The 26,419-nt window shown below is 37.5% G+C and overlaps 1 long non-coding RNA gene across 3 annotated transcripts; it reads left to right on the top strand.

Annotated features, from left to right (window-relative positions):
• The first annotated feature begins 406 nt into the window (after window positions 1–406).
• On the top strand, window positions 407–26,419 carry LOC141377733 (uncharacterized). Of its 3 annotated transcripts, XR_015478146.1 has the most exons (7): window positions 407–733; window positions 3,239–3,315; window positions 11,349–11,494; window positions 18,599–18,733; window positions 18,862–18,960; window positions 23,812–24,049; window positions 26,330–26,419. It is a non-coding gene; the product is annotated as an uncharacterized LOC141377733 (long non-coding RNA). The 3 variants fall into 3 exon arrangements; XR_015478147.1 differs by lacking the exons at window positions 3,239–3,315; window positions 26,330–26,419 and having other exon boundaries at window positions 682–733; XR_015478144.1 differs by lacking the exons at window positions 407–733; window positions 3,239–3,315; window positions 11,349–11,494 and having other exon boundaries at window positions 16,403–18,733.

The following is a 26,419-nucleotide window of genomic DNA, read 5'->3' on the forward strand; positions in this document are numbered from 1 at the left end:
AAAAAAACCTAGTAATTTTCATGATTCTTTTAAGTGTTTTTTGCTTAAAAAAAATACTAATAATTTGAGTAAATGGTTGTGGATTTGTATAAATTATAAAAGCACATTCCACTTATAATATTAAATTCATTATCTATCACTCAGAATCTTTTGTAATTTTCACTTGATTTATTTAAGTGTTTTTGCTTAAAAAAATATAGTTTTGAAACTACTTAAAAATACTGCGTGCAATAGTGTTACCACTTTTTTTTTTAAAGTAAATAGCACATCATATTTGTTACAGTGTAGGCTAAAATATGAGGCTAAATAGAACATTTAAATTCATCCAGTGGAACCTCAAGAAGGTATTTCGGTGTGTATCTATTATTATTATTGTTTACAATATTACCCTGAAAAGCTGCTCTCTGAGCTCGTGAACTCTGGATAGTGTGTTCGGGGGATGCCGTCGTTATCAACAGGCCTGTGGTAGAGCTGGAGCCTCCGGGCCGCCATTTACAGTGCAAATGTTATCGTTCCAATGACACTTTAAACAGTCTTTATCAATATATAGTCATTCAAGGTTTATGAGCTTTGATAAAAAGACGACAAAAAGCGCCACTAGCCTAGCAGGGTCATGCTAACCCTCCCTCAGTTCCTCAGTTTCTGATGCTCGCCTCAAAATCGAGTACAATCTGAAGCGGCAGACAAAACACGAGCACAAAAACCGCAAAACATATTGACTGGTGACGCGAGGGTGAGTGATAATGCGCCTCCAGCAGAATCTTATCACGCTATTATCTTTAAAACGTCGGGTTATCATAATTGCTTACTTAATAATTCTATAAAAGCTCCTTGAGCTCAACCTTTGGCTGGGCTGTAAAACAAGTTGCAAGAACTTTTGATTTCGCGATTGGAGACGATACCCGTTTTGTCAGCCTGTAGGCTGTGTCATTCATCAAAACTTCCCTTCAACTCTCCTCCATTTTCTCTCTTCTCTCTTTTTTCGGTTCACTGTGATCACGCAGAGCTGCTTCAGCCACAGATAAGCTTTAAAGTAGTGACTGATGATATATTTAGCCCACATTAGCTGCTAGCAAATGCTTTAGCACTGTTTTTGCTTCTTTGTAATGCACCTGTCAGGTTTGTTTTCGATGGATGTGAAGAAAACATTATTTAAATTGCATTTGATCAATATGTGTTCGTAGAATTTAATTGAAATACACATTTGAAATGAGTTTTTCTCATATAAATCTCCCCTGCAGCAGTGTTTATGTATTTTGTTTAATGTTAAATCGCTGACTGTATTCTGAAGGTTTTTACAGAAGGACGTGTTCAGGATTCGCCTGATTATATACAACATTTTATACTGCAAAATGGCTATTACTTTAATTCAATACAATTCAAAAGAGCTGGAATAACTTGGTTAATGTTGCCAAATATTTGCAGATATGAAGTGTAAAGTGATTATAATATACATACGGAAAAAAACAACACAATTAGGCTAGAATTTTGTAAAAAAACAAATATATGATCAATTAGTAATACAACTAAAAATGAAAAATAATGCCTCCTTTTTGTATTTAAGCATAACATTTGAGAAAACTTGAAATACTGTTGTACAATTTTTAATGTAATCATTCAACTGTAGAGTGCATGTGGTAATAAGTATTTTTTTCCTCTATTCATCTGCAGTGTTTTGCCCCAAGTACTAATGGATTTGGGATTGGGATTATCATCAATATTTTTAATTTAATTTAATTTAATTTAATTTAATTTAATTTAATTTTAACAATTAAGCTAAAATAAGGGGATAAATTCTAAATATATAAATATATACAATTATTAAAAATTGAATTGATTAATTATTAATAAAATTTTATTTATTAGTTTAAATTAACAATTATTATTAAAATTATTAAGTAATTAGAACTTATAAAATGTTTAAAGCTAAATTAAGGAATAACTAAATAAAGTAAAATACAACTATAATTAAAATAAAACAAAACAAAATAAAATAAAACAAATTAAATTAAACCAAATTAAAATTAAAACAAGCAAAACAAAATAATTAAAATAAAATATATAAAACAAAACAAAATAAAATAAATAAAATGAAATAGAATTAAAAATAAATAAAAATACAAAATAAAATATAAACAAATAAAATAAAACAAAATAAAATAAAATATAAACAAATAAAACAAATAAAATAAAACAAAATAAATAAGATAAAAAATATAAAACAAAACAAAATAAAACAAATTAAATTAAATTAAATAAAAAAGCAAAATAAATAAAAGAAAAGAAAAGAAACAAAATAAATAAAATAAAATATCTAAAAATTTAAATAAAACAAAATAACATAAAACAAATAAAATAAAACAAATAAATAAAAAATAGAAAATAAAATAAAATATAATATAAAACAAAAATAAAATGACAAAACAAAATTAGATTAAATTAAATTAAACAAAACAAAAAGGAGTGCTAAAGGAGGCAGAAACAGCAGATGTGAAAAGTGGCGAGAGCCGAGCGTGGACAATGCTGAGCGCTGGAATATTTGTGCATCATCTATTGATTTGGGGTTCAAGCCCGGGCTGTAAAGAGAGATAAAACAGTTAGTCATTAACTTCAGTCAGGGGTCACTCTGGCAGTTTCACATAGGTCCACATAAAAAAGAAAGAAAAAAAATCTGCATGGACTCTGGAATATTGATTTCTCCTCCAGCCATTCTCTCAGCCCGAGAGCAAGGAAAATAAGAAAAGTTGGCGAAGTTGTTGCCTGAGTTGTGAGATAATGCCCTGCATTCCGGTGCACTCCCTTCAAGGCTGCTGGCGCTGGCGGAGCAGCACCTGACAGATGCACCGCTGTTTTTCTTAGTCTCTGAAGGGGCTTTGTATTCTGTTTGAACCCTCTTTTGTGTACAGAGACCTTGTACAGAGTATCTTCTGAAAGTTTAACAAGTGAAGGTTTCATTTGCGAGAGTGAGACCTTCATTAAACTCAGTCACTAATACTGTATATCGTTTTTATTACCCTTTTATTAACATTTTTGTTTTATTTTCTGCTCATTTGTTTTGTTCATTTTAGGTTTTATGTCCAACAGGATATCATATACGCACCCAATTATATTCATTGCTAAATATATGCTGTAAATATTTCAGTATCTGCTGAAAGTTTAACAAGTGAAGGTTTCATTTGCAAGAATGAGACCTTCATTAATCTCAGTCACTAATATGTTGTTTTTATTAACCTTTCAGGACACACTTGCGAGCTCTCCGGAGAACGTGAAACCACTTGCACATTAGATGGCCTCAAAAATAATAACAGAACACACGTGAGATTCTGCTCTTCTCCTTGGCTTTGTGGCTGTTCATCAAGATGATGGCATGGCTTGTTATTATATGTATATATTATTACAATGTAATGTCTCTGCTGTTTATTTAAAAATGGCACTCACTTTGTTTTCATTCTCCTTGCTTGTACACGTGCTAGTCAGGATTCTCTGTAAACCAATAGTGTTTAGCTGCACGTCTAGCTCCGCCTTTTTGTACCAATTGTTGTGTAAGGGAACTCAAAAAGTGGTACAGTAGGGTTTGCTTTTAGGTACCTTTTAACAGTGGAGGCGGATTTAAAATTGTACCAACCTGTATCGTGCCACTCAGTAGAAATGCGCCAAAAAAGCACATCATACTATATTATACCATACCATACCATATCATACCATATCACTCAGTGGAAACGGGCCAAAAAAGCATATCACACTGTACCGTACCACTAAGTGAAAACGACCCAAAAAAGCATCCTGTATTGTAACACTTAGTGGAAACCGGCCAAAAAAGCGTACCGTATCATAACCCTCCGTGAAAACGGGCCAAAAAATCCTACAGTACCGTACCTTACCACTCAGTGGAAATGGGACAAAAAAGCATCCTGTATTGTAAAAGTTAGTGGAAACGGGCCAAAAAAAGCGTACAATATCATAACCCTCAGTAGAAACGGGCTAAAAAATCCTACAGGTCATACCATACCACTCAGTGAAAACAGGCCAAAAAAGTGTCCTGTATTGTAACACTTAGTGGAAACAGGCCAAAAAGTCGTACCGTATCATAACCCTCCTTGGAAATGGTCCAAAAAATCCTACAGTACCGTACCTTACCACTCAGTGGAAATGGGACAAAAAAGCGTACCGTACATACCATACCATCCCACTCAGGAAACTGGCCAAAAAAGCATATCACACTGTACCGTACCACTCAGTGAAAACGGCCCAAAAAAGCATCCTGTATTGTAACAGTTAGTGGAAACGGGTCAAAAAAGCGTACCGTATCATAACCCTCAGTAGAAACAGGCTAAAAAATCCTACAGGTCATACCATACCACTCAGTGGAAACTGGCCAAAAAAGCATCCTGTATTGTAACACTTAAAAGCAACAAAGCTTACTGTATCATAACCCTCCGTGGAAATGGGACAAAAAAGCGTACCGTTCCGTACCACTCAGTGGAAATGGGACAAAAAAGCAGATTGTACATACCATACCATACCATACAATACCACTTAGTGGAAACGGGCCAAAAAAGCATACCGTATCTTAACCCTCAGTGGAAATGGGCCAAAAAAAGTGTACCGTACTGTGCTGTACCACTCAGTCAAAACGGGCCAAAAAAGCATATCATACCATACTGTAACCCCCAGTGGACAAAACGGGACAAAACAGTGGACCGCACAGTACTGTAATCCCCAGTGGAAACGGGACAAAAAAGCGGACCGCACAGTACTGTAACCCCCAGTGGAAACGGGACAAAAAAGCGGACCGCACAGTACCGTAACCCCCAGTGGAAACGGGACAAAAAAGCGGACCGCACAGTACTGTAACCCCCAGTGGAAACGGGACAAAAAAGCGGACCGCACTGTACTGTAACCCCCAGTGGACAAAACGGGACAAAACAGTGGACCGCACAGTACTGTAACCCCCAGTGGAAACGGGACAAAAAAGCGGACCGCACTGTACTGTAACCCCCAGTGGACAAAACGGGACAAAACAGTGGACCGCACAGTACTGTAACCCCCAGTAGAAACGGGACAAAAAAGCGGACCGCACTGTACTGTAACCCCCAGTGGACAAAACGGGACAAAACAGTGGACCGCACAGTACTGTAACCCCCAGTAGAAACGGGACAAAAAAGCGGACCGCACAGTACTGTAACCCCCAGTAGAAACGGGACAAAAAAGCGGACCGCACAGTACTGTAACCCCCAGTAGAAACGGGACAAAAAAGCGGACCGCACAGTACTGTAACCCCTAGTGCAAACGGGACAAAAAAGCGGACCGCACAGTACTGTAACCCCTAGTGCAAACGGGACAAAAAAGTGTACCGTACTGTACCCCACCACTTAGTGGAAATGGGCCAAAAAAAATGTACAGTACCATTACCCTCAGTGGAAACGGGCCAAAAATAGCATACCATACCATAACCCCCAGTGGAAACGGGCCAAAAAAGCGTATCGCTCTGTACTCTACCACTCAATCTAAACGAGCCAAAAAAGCATCCTGTGCTGTACCATAACCCCCAGTGGAAATGGGCCAAAAAAGTGTGCCGTACGCTACAAATCAGTGGAAACGGATCAAAAAATCGTCCCGTACTGTACCGCACTGCTCAGTGGAAACGGGTCATTTGACTGTCAGATATCCTGATGTTTTCTCTTAGCAGGTGTGTGGTTGTGGATGCTTTGGGAGAGGTTTATTTAACTCGCGCAGATGTCAAGGTTAGTGCTGAGGCTGGGAATGAAGCGGCTGGTGTCGGAGCTCCGGGTTTCAGTGTTTCAGTGCAGGACGGGCTGAGAATCAGACTGTCACCTGCGGCTGCTGCTGCTCTCTCTCTGCTCCTCTGGAAATCTGGCCTTCAGAAATAAACGTTTTTTCCATCCACCAAAGTAACAATATTCAGCTGAGCTTCGCCTCGTGTTTGCGTACGCTAGTAAGAGTTCACACTGTTTCAGGCTGAACAATGATCATTTGTCAGGCAGCAGATGTATGTAAATTGAAGGAACTGCTCAAACTGTAATGCCTGACCTCACTGGGTTTGAGCTCATGGCAGCTGATAAGGAAATGAAGCTACTGCCATGTGTGTGTGTGTGTGTGTGTGTGTGTGTGTGTGTGCGCGCGCGCTCATGTGTATGACTCTGTGCGTGCATGTTTGTATATGTGTACATGTTCAATTCGGGTTGAGGGCGGCATGATCGACTTCTGCCTAGAGAGGCAGTTCAGCTTGCTATGGCCCTGCGCACGCCCTCATACTGAATGTAACACCAAACCATGATTTTTCCTTCACCAAACTTGACTGATTTCTGTGAGAATCTTGGGTCCATGCAAGTTCCAGTAGGTCTTCTGCAGTATGTGTGATGATTGGGATGCAGCTCAACAGATGATTCATCACAAAACTCTGCCACTTTTCCAAAAGATCAACTAGAAGTCGAGTTATTATTTGTTGCTCCAACAACTGGGATCGACGACAAGACTTTTATCAGGTTGTGTATAATAGCACAGTTAATACGTATATATTCATTATTGCTTCATCTTAAAGAGACAGTAACACAGAACTTCCCAAACTCATCTTCCTGTTTCCTTTCATGTAACTTTTAACCAAGTGTGCCGCAAGCCTGCGTTTGAGTGAAGGTCTCGGCCGTTAGATCGCCCCCTGGGGGCTGGCTGCAGTACAAGTCATAAAGCCCGCCTCCTCCGTGTTAATGAAGGAGACTTGAGCCCAAATAAAAAAAATTATTACACTTGCAATAAAATGTCCCGAAAGATGGTTCTGGTCGATTAAGGCACTGATTATTGTGCTGAAATAGGTCCAGATCTTCATTTTTGTAAACAGTTTGTTTTTAGCAGTAATTTAATGCTGGGTGTGTCATCGTGATTGACAGCGGTGATTGACAGTTTTCTCAAAGCAGCGCTTCTGAGCTTCGGCAGGAGACTGAAGTGTTATTATTGGATTTCTGTGTTATTTTACTATGACAAAATGAGTTCAGCAGTAAACTACAGTTTCTGACATACATGATCCTGGTGGAACACTGTTTATTCGCTAAGGTCAGGGCTTTCTTCGGGCTTTATTAGTTTGCTGATACACGCCTAGCCACCCAGATAGCAAAATACACTCGGGCCAGTTCCGGCTAGATTCTCGCCTGCCGGAGACTTACCCCTCAGAGCTCAGACTGACTACCTCTGCTGGACCTACTCCGGATGCCTGGACTCACTGCCCGATTCCAGCCCGAGTCAATCGAGCCAGATGCGGCGGCCGAGCGAGCCGGCGCTGCCGCATGCGAGCCGGAATCAGCCCGCGACGCCGCGAGTAGGTTATGTGCTTTGGCCCGGAGCTGGCGCGATTGAATATAAAAACCCTCATATTTGTTAACGTTATTACATCCATTTGTGTTGATATGACAGCAAACGCATGCTGAGCAGTTCGGGGGGCGTGGTTGATTTTACATAAAGCGTTTGATTGGAAGCTCGACTCCGCTCATTTTCGCGGCTCCTCCTCTGGCTCCATCAGACAGTCCTTCTGCGCATGTCAAGGCTCCAATTTCAGCAGTCTTTTGCGACAGTTTGTGCCCGTCAAGCAGGCGTTTTGCCCTCAAGGCGTTCAATGGGAAAAGGGGCTGTCGCGTCGTCCATATTTTTTACAGTCATTGCTTTTAACAGTCTGAATTTGCGCCTGTTCTTGTTGTGCGTCTTAACCAGGACTTTATAGCTCATCTGACACGCATCCAAGTAACGGCAGCATTGATTCAAGCATTACAGTTCCCGTATTGTGTACTTTACTTTATAGACTTTTGTCATAGTTCTCCAGACGCAATCAGATTTAACCAGCGCTCAATGTTTAACCTGTCCCATTCTCACCATTTCTCTTCCCCTTGTGCATTTCGTAACATTACGTAACATTAATTCACATATGCTACAGTATGTTCACTTTTTTTAAGCAGTACTTTTAAATGTACTTAAAGCAGGGTAGATGTACAATATATTTTCCATGTAGGGAGTTCAGCATCTCATGTGGAGGCAGCACCAGGTCAAGAGTTGAAGGAATGGAAGCGGATGTCAGTCTGAAGACCTCTGAAACATTCTCCTGGATAAGACAACACCTGTGGAGGACAAGGCCCAGGTCGCCACCAGCCTTTCAAGAACACAAGGTGTCAATCAGTAACACGCTTATATATACGGACTGGTTAATAGCTAACGCAGACCCCAGATCTGCTGCAGCCCCCCCTAAAAGAACAAAACAGAGTAGACCTGCTGCAGGTGAGCCTATAAGAAAACAAAAAAAAGAGAGTACACAGCAAGGTAAATGCATAAACGTGCAGTGAATCTGAGTCTGTTGAGGGTGGGGATGTTTGACGACGACGCATGTGGGATTTTCAAACAGGGAGCGGAGATTTTATTGGCATAAATAAGACTTTTACGAGTGTTCGGCTGCAACTGCTGCTCATTTCGCAGAAAGTTGGGTATGGAGCCAGATCAGCCTCAAAAATAATGCATCTGCAATAACAAAACTCGCATTTACAAAATGCAACTTATGAATTCAAAACACAATGTGTAAACGCTAAAATTAAATTCGTAAAATTGAAAACACAAGGTGTGAAAGTAAAATGATAAATATTTCCCCACATCAATTAAATGTGTGCGCTTATGCGCTTTCATGAGAAATTTACCAATTGAATTTGAGAATTTATGAGTTGTGTTTTATGTATTTATGAACTAGATTTTCGTTTTTACGAATTGTGTTTTGAATTTACGAATTAGATTTGCACATTTATGAATTATGTTCTTAATTTACAAATTTTGTTTTGTGTATTGATAAATTGTGTTTAGAATTTATGAATTGGATTTGTGTATTTATTGTGTTTAAAATTTACGAATTTTGTTCTGAATTTACAAATTGAATTTGTGTGTTTATAAATTGTGCTTTATATTCACGAATTGAAGTTGTGTATTTATGAATCGTGTTTAAAATTTGCGAATTTAATTGGTGCATTTATAAAGTCTGTTTTGAATTTACAAATTGGATTTATGTATTTATGAATTGTTTTTTGAATTTACGAATTGGATTTGGACATTCATGAATTATGTTTTTAATTTACAAATTTTGTTTTGTGTATTGTGTTTTGAATTTACGAATTGTGTCTTAAATTTACAAATTGTATTTGTGTATTTATTGTGTTTTAAATTTATGAATTGTGTTCTTAATTTACTATTATGATTTGTGTATTTATGAATTTTGTTTTAAATTTACGAATTGAATTTGCACATTTATGAATTGTGTTTTGAATTTATGAATTGGATGTGTGCAATTCTGAATTGTTTTGAATTTACAAATTAGATTTGCACATTTATGAATTGTGTTTTGAATTTATGAGTTGGATGTGTGCATTTCTGAATTGTTTTGAATTTACAAATTAGATTTGCATATTTATGAATTGTGTTATGAATTTATTAATTGGATTTGCGCATTTATGAATTATGTTTTTAATTTACAAATTCTGTTTTGTGTATTGATAAATTGTGTTTTGAATTTACGAATTGTGGCTTGAATTTACGAATTGGATTGTGTATTTATTAATTGTGTTTTAAATTTACGTGTTGTATATGTGCATTTCTAAATTGTTTTAAATGTATGAATTAGATTTGCTTATTTATGAATTGTTACAAATTTATGAATTGAATTTGCACATTTATAAATTGTGTTTTTAATTCACGAATTTAGTTTTGTGTATTGATAATTTGTGTCTTGAATTTATGAATTGAATTTGTGCATTTTTTAATTGTGTTTTAAATTTTCAAATTGTTTTTTGTGTATTTATGAATTGTGTTTTGTTTATTTATGAATAGTATTTTTTGTGAATTTACAAATTGTGCTTTTTGCATTCAATAATTGCTTTGAGTTTATGAATTGAATCTGCACATTTTCATATTGTCATTTTAAATTTACAAATAGAACTGTGAACAAATTATATGTTGTAAATCTACTATTTCTGCGACGGATCTGGCTCCATAGTTATGGCACTCCAGCAACTCAAAACTCAGTCATGAATGCTAGCGTGCCTCCCTCGCTTCTGGCCAGGGTCAGGGGAACGTGATTAAGGACTATCTGTCTCTCCTGCTCCCCCATAATGGCCTTGTGGCTCCAGGCGGAGGGAGAGCAGCGCCATCCTTGACAGACACCTTCAGTAAGCTCTTTCACCCCTCCACCAACAGGCCCGTGCCCCCCTGCGTGACTCCTGCTTTGATAAACACTGCCAGCGGGGCTCAAACATGGGTCAGGATAACCTCCTGATGACCTACAGGCTCCGTCTCCTGTTGTGACACACACACACACACACACACACACACACACACACCACTGACCAGGTCATCTCTACAAGACCAGCCACTTCACTGTCCTTATCAATTCACAGGAGGAGCAGTTTGCTTGAAATACCACAGTGAGCTTGCTAATTGGTGGAAGACAGATTTTATTCGTTGATTTGTGGGCTGTATTGTCACTGGTTTGGCTTCTGAAGAGATAGCTTGTGTGACATTCAGCCCAATCAAATGGACCCTTTTCACATTTCTGGGTTTGTCAGGAGCGGAAGTGGTAATAGTTGGGTAGGGCGCAGTGTTTATCAGCTTAGTCCCTTATATATTAGGCGTTGCCACAGCGGAATGAACCACCAACTATTCCAGCATATGTTTTGCTAAGAGGATGACCTTACAGCTGCATCCCAGTTATGGGAAACACTCATACACCCAATTTAGCTTATCCAGTTCACCCATAGGGCGAGGCAGTGGCGCAGTAGGTAGTGCTGTCGCCTCACAGCAAGAAGGTCGCTGGGTCGCTGGTTCGAACCTCGGCTCAGTTGGCGTTTCTGTGTGGAGTTTGCATGTTCTCCCTGCCTTCGCGTGGGTGCTCCGGTTTCCCCCACAGTCCACAGACATGCGGTACAGGTGAATTGAGTAGGCTAATAGTGTATGAGTGAGTGTGTGAATGTGTGTGGATGTTTCCCAGTGAAGGGCATCCGCTGCGTAAAAACTTGCTGGATAAGTTGGCGGTTCATTCCGCTGTGGCGACCCCGGATTAATAAAGGTACTAAGCCGACAATAAAATGAATGAATGAATGAATGAGTTCACCCATAGCGCATGTGTTTGGACTGTGGGGGAAACCGGAGCACCCAGAAGAAACCCATGCCAACTTGGGGAGAACATGCAAACTCCACACAATGCCAACTGACCCATCCTGGACTCAAACCTGCGATCTTCTTGCTGTGAGGTGCTTTTTACAATTGTGGTTGATGATAGTGGATAAATAATAAACTGCAACATCACTATTTTTCAGGTTGCTTGGAGCAAGCGTCACATTTGCCTATCCGCTATGCCCTTTGTCTGTTTTGCACAATGGGAACAGTGAGAGTGAACATTGTGACCGCAGCTCGGCCCTTTGAATTCCTCTGTTGGCTCGGCTTGCAGGTAAGGTAAACACAGGTAAGCTGAAACACTACGATTGCTCCTCGAGATGCTGTTTGAAGGTGTTAAAGACTGCTAAACTGCTCAGAACAATTCAGTCTGGCTCTGTCAACACAGCAAGCAAACGCATAAGTTCAATGTAAATATTTTGCAGTTTTCCAAAAATACAAAACGATGGAAGAAAACTACAGAAAATACAAATGTCTAGCTTTAACTTTTCATCTACCAGTGCCTTATTTATAAAAACCTATCTTGTTCAGTTAATGTAAATATTTCATAGTTTTTTTTATGAAATAAAAACATTTTGAGAATCATTTTTGGCTATGGTGAGTTGCCAACTAATAAAATAAATAGCTTCAAAAACAATACCATGCATGCCTGTGAAATATGAAGTATAATGCCTTTACGGTTGTAACCTTGGGGAGTGACACTAACAACTGAAGTAGGATCCACTTGCAGGTTTATTAGAATTGTCAGGCAAGCAGTGGTCAATACAGGGGCAAACAGATGTATGAGGGCAATCCAGAGTCGGAAGTCAAAATAACAGGCAGCAAACAGAATTAAACAAATAAGCAAGGCAAAGGATCAAAAACACGGCAAAGGCAGACAAAGGAAACCGCGTCGTAATGTCGCTATCAGGAAACAAGACTCGGCAAACTGAATGGGTGAGTGTGTGGTTTAAATAGTGTGTGCAATCAGTCTCTGACAATCCTCAGGTGGTGTGAATGTAATCAGTTTAGATGAGGAAGCATGTGTGTCAGGGTGAAGTGCATGTATGAAAATGTAGTCCAGAATTGGAGGAATTGTAGTCCATGAGTTACAGGTAGTGAAATCCAGCGATCTTATGAAAGACGATCGCTGGTAATCGTGACAACGATATACAGAATTTTAGTTTGTATCTTTATACTTGAAATATATAAGCGCCTTTTCAACTTTAGGCGAAGGGGTCCCCTGCAAGGAATCATCATATTTGGGGGTCCCTGAGAATAAAAAGTTTGAAAGCTCCTGATCTAGAAAATAGCATTAAGTTCATTTTCCGTCAGTCTAATTACACGATGTAACTACAGATAAGTCAAGCTTTAATTACGTAAACCATTGAAACTCTTTTTCAAATTTTTTGTGAGATGCTAATGGTCTAATCCAATTCAATGATCTATGCTAAGCTAAGCTAAAATTTCACTGCTGAATCAGGACAATTGCAGCCAGTGTAGGGATTGCATATTTACTGTGAATTTCTTGATGTGCACCCTCAGGGAGCATCTTGTCTGTTTGTGCATGGCAGATGTTGGCTTTTAGTCTCATTCGAATGGGCACCAGCCAGATTCTTCATTTTCACTACTGAAGTATGACTTTTCCTTATGAGATTGCTCAGGCCAGAGCTGAGACTGGATCTGTGTTTTGGAAAGGGTGCGAGAAAATAATCCCCTGCTAGGTAACAGTGCTTCATAATATCTTTGCGCCTGATGCGGTTATGCTGCGGCAGTAAAGTTTCTTGATTATTACGCTGGAATTAGAGTATAGTTCCTAGCCATATCAACCTAGTAAATAGCAGCTCTTCATTTTATGTTAGTCCTAGTACAGTATGTGACTACAAAAGAGTCAAGCTTTAAATAAAACAATGATCAAAACTCTTTTTGTTTGTGGATTTTTCTCCCAGCAGATTTTGAGATTGGCTGAATAAATACATTTAAAAATGGTAAAACTGTTGAACTCTATGGGAGTTGTAAAATGAGCACTGAGATGAATGTTCATATAAAATATACACACTTCCATATGAATCGTAACATAAAACCCAACCCAGTCTTATGGATGCTCATGAGTTTAATGAGAGGATAATTCCTGTGAATTTATATGACCTCAGTTGCGCGTCCTCATATTGTGCTCACGCCCCAGTGACAGGAGGTTTAGGGTGGGCCTTCATGCTTACTTTATATAAACATTGTTTATTTTTGTTTGAATGAGATCATATGTGAACTCATACATATACACTTATTCACTTTAATGATGAATAGTTTTCTCGTGACATCAGATTAAAACCTTGATGTGAACATATTATGGTGAGCTCGGAACATTTGTGAACTCAGAATCAATCTTAGGTTAAAGTTGTTTTAAGGTTTTTTTGTTTTTTTTTAAGGTTTAGCCAACAAAACATGCTATTAGTCAACATGTTTTTCTTTTCTTCATTTATGCCCAAAATCATTTGAATATTAAGTTCAAATTATGAAAGATTTTCTTGTATAAATACATAAAAACAATTTTTGATAAAAGTTTGCAATCGTCAGAACTTAAATTGCACATTTTTAAAGGTGATTTTCTCAATATTTACATTTAAAGCCTCAGATTCCAGATCTCCAAATAGCTGTATTAGACCATTAAGTTAAAATCATCTTCCATGAAGACATTTTGAAAGACGTTCTAGTATAAATGCATATAAACATATTTTTGTAAAAATATGCATTAATTTTGACAATTTTAAAGGTGATTTTGTCAATATTAAACAATTTTAAACCCTCAGATTCAGCTCTTCAAATATCTGTATTAGACTATTAATTAAAAATCATGTTTTTATGAAGACATTTTGAAAGATTATTTTAGTATAAATGCATAAAAGGGTAATTTTTTAATTAAAAATATTCATTAGTCAGAACTTAATTTGCACATTTTTAAAGGTGATTTTCTCAATATTTTGCGTTTTAAACCCTGCGATGGCAGATCTTCAAATAGCTGTATTAGACTATTAAGTGAAAATAATCTTTTCATGAAGACATTTTGAAAGGTTTATAAAAAAATTGCATGAAAAATATTTAATAACAAAATTCATTAATTTGCACATTTTTAAAGGTGATTTTCTCAATATTTCATAGTTTTGAACCCTCAGATTCCACATTTTTAAATAGCTGTATTACACTAATAAGTAAAAATTATGTTTTCATAAAGACATTTTGAAAGATTTCCCACCATAAATACATAAAAACATATTATAAAACATATAATAACATGCATTCATTTGGAAAACTTTAAATGAAGACATTTTAAAAGATTTCTTAGTATAAATGCATACACATTTTATTTTTGATTAAAAATAAGCATTGGTCAGAACTTAAATTGCACAATTATAAAGGTGCAATTTTTCTCAATATTTAATTTTTTTTGAATCCTCAGATTCCAGATCTTTAAATATCTAGACGATTTAGTAATACCATGTTCCAGTAAGACATTTTAAAAGATTTCCATAAATAATTTCATTCTTAATATTTAATTTTTTGAACCCTCAGATTGTAGATTTTTAAATATATGTATTAGTCATGTTTTTATGAAGACATTTAAAAGATTTCCAACCTTTAATACATAAAAACACATTTTTTTGTTGTAAAATATGCATTAATTTAGACACTTTAACTGTGATTTTATTAATATATATATAAAAAAAAATTTGAACCCTCAGATTCCAGATCTTCAAATATCTGTCATACACTATTGATAGCAATGGTACTTGGCAAGTCTTTGAGGAACCACAACACACTGAAGAAACTAATGGTCTTGATTGGCCCCATATGTATCTGAACCCTCCAGAGCTGTGCTTTATAAAATCTATGATGAGGTCAGGCTGGTGGATGTGCTGGACAGTCGGGATGCTGTACACTTGGCCATGTTGAAGAGACCTGACCTGGGTGTCACATTCACCAAACTCCACTGCTGGACTCTTACAGATAAGTTAAAATCATGTTGCATGAAGACATTTAGAAAGATTTCCTACCATAAATACATAGCAGTGTAATATTACGGTAAAAATATGCATTCATTTGGACAACTTTAAAGGTGTTTTTTCGATCTCAATTCGATTTTCAAATAGTTGTATCTCGGCCAAAATTCCCCAAACCATTCATCAGTGTTCCTGAAAGTTTATTCGTTCAGTTTTCAAATAATGTATAAAATCTCAATAAAATAATTGACCCTTATGACTGCTTCCCATTTCGACACCATCCACCATTAGCCCATGATCCTCAATGCATTTAGACGTTTAAAAAAAAAGTTGATATGAAATCAGAACCGGACGATTAGATAAAGCCCATGATGACGTGTAATAACAACCAGTCTTATTTTAAAAGCATATTAAAGCATTTGCATGATGAAGGCCAGTGCAGATAAGGCTCCTCTGGTGTCTCCTATGCATATCTTGTTTTTGGGATCTCCTAATCGGAGAACCCCTGCTTCTCTCTTCAGACTCTCGGTCAGTCTTATTGTGCTCTTGTTCTCCTCAGACGTGGATCTTCAGCGGGCTGTTTTTGAGCCTGTGCAAACAAACAGGCCAGCAGGGGGTCACTGATGGACTGGGTGGAGCAGGTCATGCTGGTTCCTCATTAACTCTCCAACACTTTGACTGACAGAAATTAAAACACAGACCATACAGAAGTTGACGCTCCATCCGTAGTTTCTTTTTAACATCTCACTTGAACTGTAGACTTTTTATTCAAAGATGCGAATAAATTTTATGCAGAAAACTGGAATGTCGAGTAAAAACATTAGCGAATAAAGCAGCGTTTCCACTTAATGAGTCCATCCAAGATCAGAGTTTGCTTTGGTATATTTGGTATGTCTTATATAATATATGACCTCCTCAGAAGAAGACGAATGCAATGAGACAGTCTTTGGGAGTGCAGACGCTCAAGACAGTTCTGGAGGATATAATAGTATAATAATAATAACAATAATAGGGCGAAGCAGTGGTGCAGTAGGTAGTGCTGTCGCCTCACAGCAAGAAGGTCGCTGGTTCGAGCCTCAGCTCAGTTGGCGTTTCTGTGTGGAGTTTGCATGTTCTCCATGCGCATGGGTTCCCTCCAGGTGCTCCCGTTTTCTCCACAGGTGGAACAGGTGAATTGGGTAGGCTAAATTGTCCGTAGTGTATGATTGTGTGTGTGAATGTGTGTGTGTTTATGTTTCTCAGAGATGGGTTGTGGCTGGAAGGGCATCCACTGCGTAAAAAAAAAAACTTGTTTGATAAGTTGCCGGTTCATTCCGCTGTGGCGACCCCGGATTAATAAAGGGACTAAGCCGACAAGAAAATGAATGAATAACAATAATAATGAACCACTTTGATGAGACTTTTGGCTGAGGGATTTAACCAAAACAATATTTAACCCAGGCTCATTATTGATATGTACCCCTGTATACATTTCAGGAGAGCGCGAAATATGTGCCAGGAGGTATGTTTAATTATTTTCGGTTTTTGATTTCAGGAATCCACTAGAGGCCACTGTGTACGCTTTTTCAGATCTCAAATTTCTCTCACGAGTGCCATTCGAGACTGCTGGTCTCACGTAAATCCAGCAGAGGCCGCTGTCAACTGAATGACTAACTGACTGACCAACCGAACTCCCCACCCACCCGCACTTCCCTAAAGCCAACCAACATTGTTTTTAAAAGCACTGATTGACCTGATCACCCCTTTCCTTAAACCCAACAGATAGTGTTTTCAAAAGCAATCCAGAAAAAGAAAAGCCCTCACGGTGATCGGTCGGTCAGTCAGTCAGCCGACATTGGCCTTTGGTGGATTTATGTGAGAACAGCAGGCGCGAATGGCACTTGCAAGAGAAATTTGAGATTTGAAAAAGCATACACAGCTGCCTCTGGTGAATTCGCAAAAACAAAAACTGCAAAAAAAAACATAGCTCCTGGGTTGTATTTTGCGATCTCCAGAAATGTATACAGGGGTAGGTATCAATAATGAGCCTGGGTTGGTTTTTTGATGTCGTTTTGACGTCAAGGTGCCTGCTGGGATAGTCCAATGCTATCTCACAGCTATTCGTAACTTTTTAACTTAGTGGGTTATTCATATAAATTTGAACAATTTCATTCATGCAATTTAGTATGATTTGCGTTGTGATTAAGGTTTAGGGGTGGGGTTTGGTGCCACGTCTCTTTTTTTAAAAAAGGTACATTTCCGTACGGACTCATGAATTAGCCACTAAAGTTAAAAATTTTTTTAAAAGTTATGTTTTCTCGTGAAATCAGGCTGAATAGGGCAATATGTAGCTTTATAGACATTTCTACAGCCATATCACCCTGCAGCCCAAGACCGGTTACTCACTGAAGCTAAGCAGGGCTGAGCCTGGTCAGTACATGGATGGGAGACCACTAGGGAACGCTATGTTGCTGTTGGTAGTGGTGTTAGTGAGGCCAGCAGGGGGTGCTCAACCTGTGGTCTGTGTGAGTCCTAATGCTCCAGTAAAAGTGAAGGGGACACTACACTGTCAGTGGGCGCCGTCTTTCGGATGAGACGTTAAACCGAGGTCCTGACTCTCTGTGGTCATTAAAAATCCCATGGCACTTCTCGTGAAGGAGCAGGGGTGTAACCCCGGTGTCCTGGCCAAAGTCCCTCTATTGGCCCTTACGATCATGGCCTCCCAATCATCCCCATCCACTGAATTGGCTCTATCACTGTCTCTCCACTCCACCAATAGCTGGTGTGTGGTGAGCGCACTGGCGCTGTTGTCCTGTGGCTGCCGTCGCATCATCCAAGTGGATGCTGCACACTGGTGGTGGTGTGGAGAGACCCCCCCTCATGATTGTAAAGCGCTTTGGGGGTATGGTCATACACAATAAATGCGCTATATAAATACACATTACATTACATTTCTGGAGAGCGTGAATTATGTAGCTAGAGGTACGTATGGCTGCATTTCGTCTTTAAAATGAACACTACGGTAAACAGATAAAACAAAGGGCAAACAAATGAAATAAACAAGTAAATAACATGGTACAATGTGGTAAAAATCACAAGGGCGTTTCTTTTTCTGTATTGCTTTTGAAAACACTCGGTTGGGTCGACAGCGGCCTCTGGTGGATTTACGTGAGAACAGCAGGTTCGAATGGCACTAGCGAGAGAATTCTGAGATCTAAAAAAGCATACACAGCGTCCTCTGGTGGATTCACAAAAACGGCTGCTGGGATGTATTTCGCACTCTCCAGAAATGTATACAGGGGTACATATCAATAATGAGCTTGAGTATGAAAAATCTTAAGCATCTGTTTGAAAACACACACACAATTGAGTTGTCATGCTGAGGTTTGTTTAGGCAGAAAGTACATACGCATTCAGCACTCTCAATGATGTTTTATCAGGTCATCAAACAGTCAGATGGCGATAATTCTTTGAGAAGCAGAGCAGTACCAGGCACTGCAGCAGAAACACTGTTTACTCGTGGAGAGAGAGAAACCTGGATCTGCTCCCTGCTTTGGAAAGAGGGAACGAGAGATGTAATACTATAAGCATGCCACTCCTTCTCACTTCATCCTAATTGTTTTTCACATTTTTAGCTCTTTTTGAGTCTCGTTTGAGTAGAAGTGACTATGCCGCTGCTGTGCTGTGTTTGTTTTTTGTGAAGGGAACTTCAGAAAGCTGCTGGTATCAGGCAGATCTGCAGTCTGTATAATGCTGACATTGTGAAGCGGAGGCGTGGGAGACAGATATACAGCACTTCCAGGTAATGTCTCTACTGCACGTATGCAGACCGCTCAGACTGTCAGTCTTTCAATCACTGCCTTTTATAAAGAATCAATACCTTGATTCCAGCACGTACGCTGCTTGAAAAGAGAGAACTTTTCAAGAAATGAAGTATATAAGAGTGAAGTTATCAGCTTCCTGTTTTACCAAACCTCTGTGAGTGTGGAACAAGAAATGAGAAGCGGAGCTGGATATCCACAGTGGCTCAGTGGTTAGCAGTGTTGCCTCACAGCAAGAAGGTCGCTGGTTCAAGCCCCGGCTGGGCCAGTTGGCATTTCTGTGTGGAGTTTGCATGTTCTCCCCGTGTTACCGTGGATTTTCCCCACAGTCCAAACACATGCACTATTGGTGAATTGAATAAACTACAAATGGCCGTGATGCGTGAGTGTATGGGTGTTTCCCAGGACTTGATTGCAGCTTAAAGGGCATCCGCTGCGTAAAACATGTTGGAATAGCTGGCAGTTAATTCCGCTCTTGTGATAAATAAGGGACTAAGCCGAAGGAAAATGAATGAATGAAATTCATATGATCATCACTCTTTCTATAAATATAACAATCTATCTGTTTTTCAGCCTGATCTCAAAAGGAAACGTAACTATTTCACGGTTTGTTAGTTTAGTGGCTAATTCATACAAATTTGTTCAGTTGTATGAAGATGTACGATTTTAAAACGGAGGCGTGGCACCAAACCCCGCCTCTAAATCCAGCCGTCATTGGGGGAGGAGCAAATTGTACTAAATTGTTTGAATAAGATCATACGAATTTATATGAATTAGCCACTAAATAAGATGTTAAATGTTTTACATGTTTCCGTGTTTTTACTGTAGTTTTAATTAATTTACTATTTATGAATAAGCAAATAAAGAAATTCGTTGCAGAATGCGCTTGTTTGTTTGTTTTTTCCATCCCGGATTAATAAAGGGACTAAGCCGACAAGAAAATGAATGAATGAAAAATATATTTTATTGTATTTGTTTAACTATACCAGTGATTACCTTATAGGTAATTTAAGAAAATGTAAGTAATGGTTACTCTTTATTAATGAAAACTATACATATATTTTATACAAACAAAATTAGAATTTTTGGTCACACTTTACAGTTCATTAGTTAATGTTAATTAATGCATTTACTAACATGAACAAACAATGAACAATACATTTACTACTGTACTTGTTCATGTTAGTTAACGTTAGTTAATGAAATACAGTAGTTCATTGTTAGTTCATGTTAACTCATGGTGCATTAACTAATGTTAACAAGCATGGACTTGGATGTTAATAATGCATTAGTAAATGTTCAATTATGGTTAATAAATGCTGTACATGTGGTGTTCATGATTAGTTCATGTTAGTAAATGCATTAATTAATGAACCTTATTGTAAAGTGTTACTGAATTTTTTGATAGGGCTGCACAATGGCGCAATGGGTAGCACGTTAACCTCACAGCAAGAAGGTCGCTGGTTCGAGCCTGAGCTGGGTCAGTTGGCGTTTCAGTGTGGAGTTTGCATGTTCTCCCCATGTTGGCGTGGGTTTGCTCCAGGTGCTCCGGTTTCCACCACAAATCCAAAGACATGCAGTACATGCGAATTGGGTAGGCTAAATTGTCCGCTGTGTATGTGTGTGAATGAGTGTGTATGGATGTTTCCCAGTGATGGTTTGCAGCTGGAAGGGCATCCGCTGCGTGAAACATATGCTGGATAAGTTGGTGGTTCATTCCGCTGTGGCGACCCCGGATTAATAAAGGGACTTAGCCGAAAAGAAAATGTATCAATGAATGAATATATATAGTTGAGTTCAGAATTATTAGCCCCCTTTAGAAATGTTTTTCCCTTTTTTTTAAAAAAATATTTCCCAAATGTTGTTTAACAGAGTAAGGAAATTTTCACAGTATCTCTGATAATATTTTTTTCTTCTGGAGAAAGTCTTATTTGTTTTATTTCGGCTTTAATAAAAGCAGTTTTTAATTTTTTAACAACCATTTTAGCCCCTTTAAGCTATATATTTCTATTCGACAGAACAAACCATCGTTATACAATAACTTGCCTCATTACCCTAACCTGCCTAGTTAACCTAATTAATCTAGTTAAGCCTTTAAATGTCACTTTAAGCTGTATAGAAGTGTCTTAAAAATATCTAGTCAAATATTATTTACTGTCATCATGGCAAAGATAAAATAAATCAGTAATTAGAAATGAATTCTTAAAACAGCTGGAAGGGCATCCGCTGCGTAAAACAAATGCTGGCATAAGTTGGCAGTTCATTCCGCTGTGGCGACCCCGGATTAATAAAGGGACAAAGCCTTAAGTAAAAAATGCTTATTTTTAAATACAAATTTATTATCATCCATCATTTAAGAAAGAAAAATTCATTCCACTATCCTCAGTCAGAATTTGGCCACTTGAATAGTTCAAAATTAAATTAGTCCTAAAGCCTTCTCCTATGGGTAATTTTCACAATTTATGATGGCATGGCCGTAAAAAAATGGGACAAACAAACACATGTAAAGTCCAAACTCTGGACTTTGTTAGTCGGGAGTGGGTCTTTTGAACCACCCGAGCCTCTCCTGGCTACAGGCCTGCGTATAGCAATACCAGTGAATGTTGTAAGGACATTTTCTGGTCCCCATGAGGAAAGCATCTCATGAATCACAAAGAATAAAGTGCTTTGAATATGTAGAAATGCAGATTGTTTCCTGCGAGGGTTGGGTTTAGGGATAGGGGGATTGAATACGGTTTATATAGCATAAACATCATGTCTATGGGAAGTCCCCATAAAGATAGCTGTACATGTGTGTGTGTGTGTGTGTGTGTGTGTGTGTGTGTGTGTGTGTGTGTGTGTGTGTGTGTGTGTGTGTGTGTGTGTGTGTGTGTGTGAAGGTCATGAGGACAGAATTTGTACAGTTTGTGAATTTGTGCAGGACTGTGGAAGCAAAGCTCAGTCCATTGGAGCAGAGTAAGATCTTATCATAACTAAAGTGCACAGCTTTGTTCGCCAGACAAAGAAATGGAAAGAAAGCTGTCTGAGACGTGACTATATATATATATTTTTATACATAGAGGCGAAGACTGAAGGATTTCAAAGCTGTTCTGTTGAAACATTAATTGAAGTGGCAGCTCACTTCAATAAAACTTACTTAAATAAGTACTATGAATGACAATAGGGGCGACTCAGTGGTTAGCACTGTTGCCTCACAGCAAGAAGGTAGTTGGTTCGAGTCTCGACTGGGCCATTTCTGTTTGGAGTTTCTATGTTCTCCACATGTTGGCGTGGGTTTTCTCCAGGTGCTTTGGTTTCCCCCACAGTCCAAACTCATGAGCTATGGGGGAATTGAATAAACTACATTGGCTGTAGTGAATGAGTGTGTGAGTGTATGGGTGTTTCTCAGTACTGGGTTGCAACCGGAAGTGCATTCGCTGTGTAAAACATATGCTGGATAAGTTGGTGGTTCATTCCACTATGGCAACTCCTGATGAATAAAGGGACTTAAAATGAATATATATATATATATATATATATATATATATATATATATATATATATATATATATATATATATATATATATATATATATATATATATATATATATATATATATATATATATATATATATCATTATACAATAACGTGCCTAATTACCCTAACCTGCCTAGTTAACCTAACTAACCTAGTTAAGCCTTTAAATGTCACTTTAAGCTGTATAGAAGTGTCTTGAAAAAATATCTAGTCAAATATTATTTACTGTCATCATAAGAAAGATAAAATAAATCAGTTATTAGAGATGAGTTATTAAAACTAATATCTTTAGAAATGTGTAGAAAAGAAATCTGCTCTCCGTTAAACAGAAATTGGGGGAAAAATTTAACAGTGGGGGTAATAATGTTTTAGGAATGGCTTTATAGCCTTTTCCAGATTGCCAGATCTCTTTTGAGGATCTTTTGGTCTACTTCACGTTGTCAGGCAGGTCCTATTCAAGTGATTTCTTGATTGTGAGCAGGTGTGGCTTGAGAAAATGTACTCAGGTGTGATAAACCAGAGTCGCTGCAGTCACAATAGAGTGAATGCGAAATTCTGACGTATGGCGCTGCAACAAGGGGTGGGATTAAACAAGATGATTAAACATGATTTTACATTTCTGTAAAGTTCGCTTGAGTATGAGTGGAAGTCTATAGGATAAAAAGTGCAGTTTGACTGCCGCTTTAACAAGGAGTGTGGACACTTTTTTCACGAACGGCTATGTAGTTTGGAATTTTCGTTCATTCATTTTCTTTTTGGCTTTGTCCCTTTTTTAATCCGGGGTTGCCACAGCAGAATGAACCGCCAACTTATCCAGCATTTGTTTTATGCAGCGGATGCCCTTCCAGCCGCAACCCATCATTAGGAAACATCCGATATATATATATATACACACACACACACACACACACACACACACACACGCATATATATATATGTATATATGTATATATGTATATATACACACACACACACACACATATATATATATATATATATATATATATATATATATATATATATATATATATATATGTACGTATGTATATATATATATATATATATATATATATATATATATATATATATATATATATATATATATATATATATATATATATATAAAATAAATCAGAAAGGGGGCCAACACTTTTTCACAGCACTGAATTTTCAGAAATGTCCTTCATGGGGGGTGAACTAATCTCTTAACGACATCCAAATGTACTGCTGACATGACCGCAATGTCAGTATTCAGTGATCTTGTCATATGATGGTGATGATGATGATGTCAGTAAGCTGAGCTCTGCTTTACAGGATCTATCATCAGTGTCTATGTGATGTCTGACGCTGGCGCAAAAACAGCTGATTCAGAGAAACCACAGTCTGTCCCACACGTCTGACCTTCCCTTCAGACAAAACAGCGGCTCGACCTGCAGGATGAGGCTGATTGGAGGAAGAAGAAAAAAACATCACGTCCCAGAGAGCGTTGTGGGGTGTTTTCAGAGGACGCTGGAAGTAGTGGATATTGATTTGACTGATGTAGAGCTCAAAGGTGAAACACACACACACACACACACACACTAAAATGTAGGACAGTGAAATCAGATCAAATCAGATCTTCAACACTGAATTTTGCATTTGAGTCGGGCAGTTATAATGTCGATGTGTTTGTAACTGGTGATAAACTATAATTTTTATGTGAATGATTAAAAAATATAGGTGACACAGTGGCTCAGTGGTTAGCACTGTCCCCTCACAGCAAGAAGGTCGCTGGTTCAAGCCTTGGCTGGGTTAGTTGGAAATTCTGTGTGGAGTTTGCATGTTCTCCCCATGTTGGTGTGGGTTTCCTCCAGATGCTTCGGTTTCCCCCACAGTCCAAACACATGCGCTAGTACTGGCTGTAGTGTATGAGTGCTTGTGTGGTATCAGCTGCGTAAAACATATGCCGGAATAGTTGGCAACTCATTCCATTGTGGCGACCCCTGATAAATAAAGGGACTAAGCTCCAAAGACATGTGCTATGGGTGAATTGGGTAGGCTAAATTGTTCGTAGTGTATGTGTGTGAATGAGTGTGCATAAATGTTTCCTAGTGATGTGTTGTGGCTGGAAGGGCATTCGCTGCGTAAAACATATGCTGGATGAGCTGGCGGTTTATTCCGCTGTGGCGACCCCAGATTAATAAAGGGACTGAGCCAATAAGAATATGAATAAATGAATGTATTATTATTATTATTATTATTATTATTATTATTATTGTTAATATCTAAATGTATAATTATTGTATTTTAAATTTACATAACTGTTTTATTATAATATAATATAATATAATATAATATAATACAATGTAATATAATATAATATAATATAATATAATATAATATATTAGTAACATTATTTTTAGTATTATAAGCAATTCATTCTCCAAATTTTTATATTTTATTTTATTTCATTTTATTTTATTATATCATATTATATTATATTATATATTATTTTATTTTTTATTTTATTATTTTATATTATATTATATTTAATTATATTTTATTTCATTATATTTATTATATTATATTATTTTTTATTATATTTTATTTTATTTTATTTTATTATTTTATATTTTATTTTATTTTATGTTATTTATTATTTTTTATTTTATTTTATTTTAATATAGTTTATTATATTATTCTGTAATGAATAGAATAGATTTTGTTGCTGTGCCCAGTAAAAAAACATGTTTTTTTGCAAGGATAATAACAATAATAATAGAAAAAATTATATTAATTAATAAAACAGAATATAAATGAATATATTTTTAAATCATTGCTAAAATAATAATAATTAATAATTAATAATTAATAATTAATGATTAATAATTAATAATTAATAATTAATAATTAATAATTAATAATTAATAATTAATAATTAATAATAATAAATAGTTTTGATGCTGTAACATCTTTAAAATTACTTTTAAAACCACTTTTATTTTTCTGACTTTCATTTTTAAACCGAGGGCGAAACCGTGGCTCAGTGGTTAGCATTATTGCCTCACAGCAAGAAGGTTGGATCGTGTCTCGGCTGGGTCAGTTGGCATTTCTGTGTGGAGTTTGCATGTTCTCCCCGTGTTTGCATGGGTTTCCTCCGGGTTCTCTTGTTTCCCCCACAGTCCAAACACATGCACTACTGAATTAACTGAATTGGGCCTAGTGTATGAGCGTGTGCGTGTGTATGGGTGTTTCCCAGAACTGGGTTGTGGTTGGAAAGATATCCGCTGTGTAAAACAAATGCTGGAATAGTTAGCGGTTCATTCCACTCTGGCAACCCGTGATAAATAAGGGACTGAAGAAAAATGAATGAGTAGACTTTGTCTGACTTTCATTCATCAACAGACCTCCTCCTGGACACAGTGTCCATTATATCTCCTGTATATAGAGATTAGACAGACTTTATCAGCTATCACGTGCGGCTCTATTAGTTTCTTAAACACTTGAATCGGATGACTAATGACTGCAGCTCTTATTTGTAATCCTTGCTCATCTTTCAGAGGTCATTTATTGAGTTCAACAGACCAGCACAAACCCTCAACACTCTTTCTTTTATTCTCTAATGTTCAGTTTTATAAAGTTTTCTCAGTTTATACGATGGCCGTGAGAGCTTAACGTCCTGCAATTTAAGAAAACGCATGCAATTACAAAAAACGCCTGCAAATTAAGACATGATCTTTATCCGTTTGAAAGCACACATGCTGCAAAATCCTCACAATGCAAACACATTAAAACACACTGCAGTTTCTCACAATGCAAACAATTTAGGAAAACGCTCTGCATTTTCTCACAGCACTTGGAAAAAAATCGGACACAAAGGAGTGGGACAGGCGTCACTGTGTCGTGACTATTGCTCAGTCAAGCTGTAGGTGATCTTTAAAAG

This window comes from Danio rerio, chromosome 2, assembly GCF_052040795.2.
Source record: "Danio rerio strain M-AB ecotype USA chromosome 2, GRCz13ab, whole genome shotgun sequence".
Classification (NCBI taxonomy): Eukaryota; Metazoa; Chordata; class Actinopteri; order Cypriniformes; family Danionidae; genus Danio; species Danio rerio.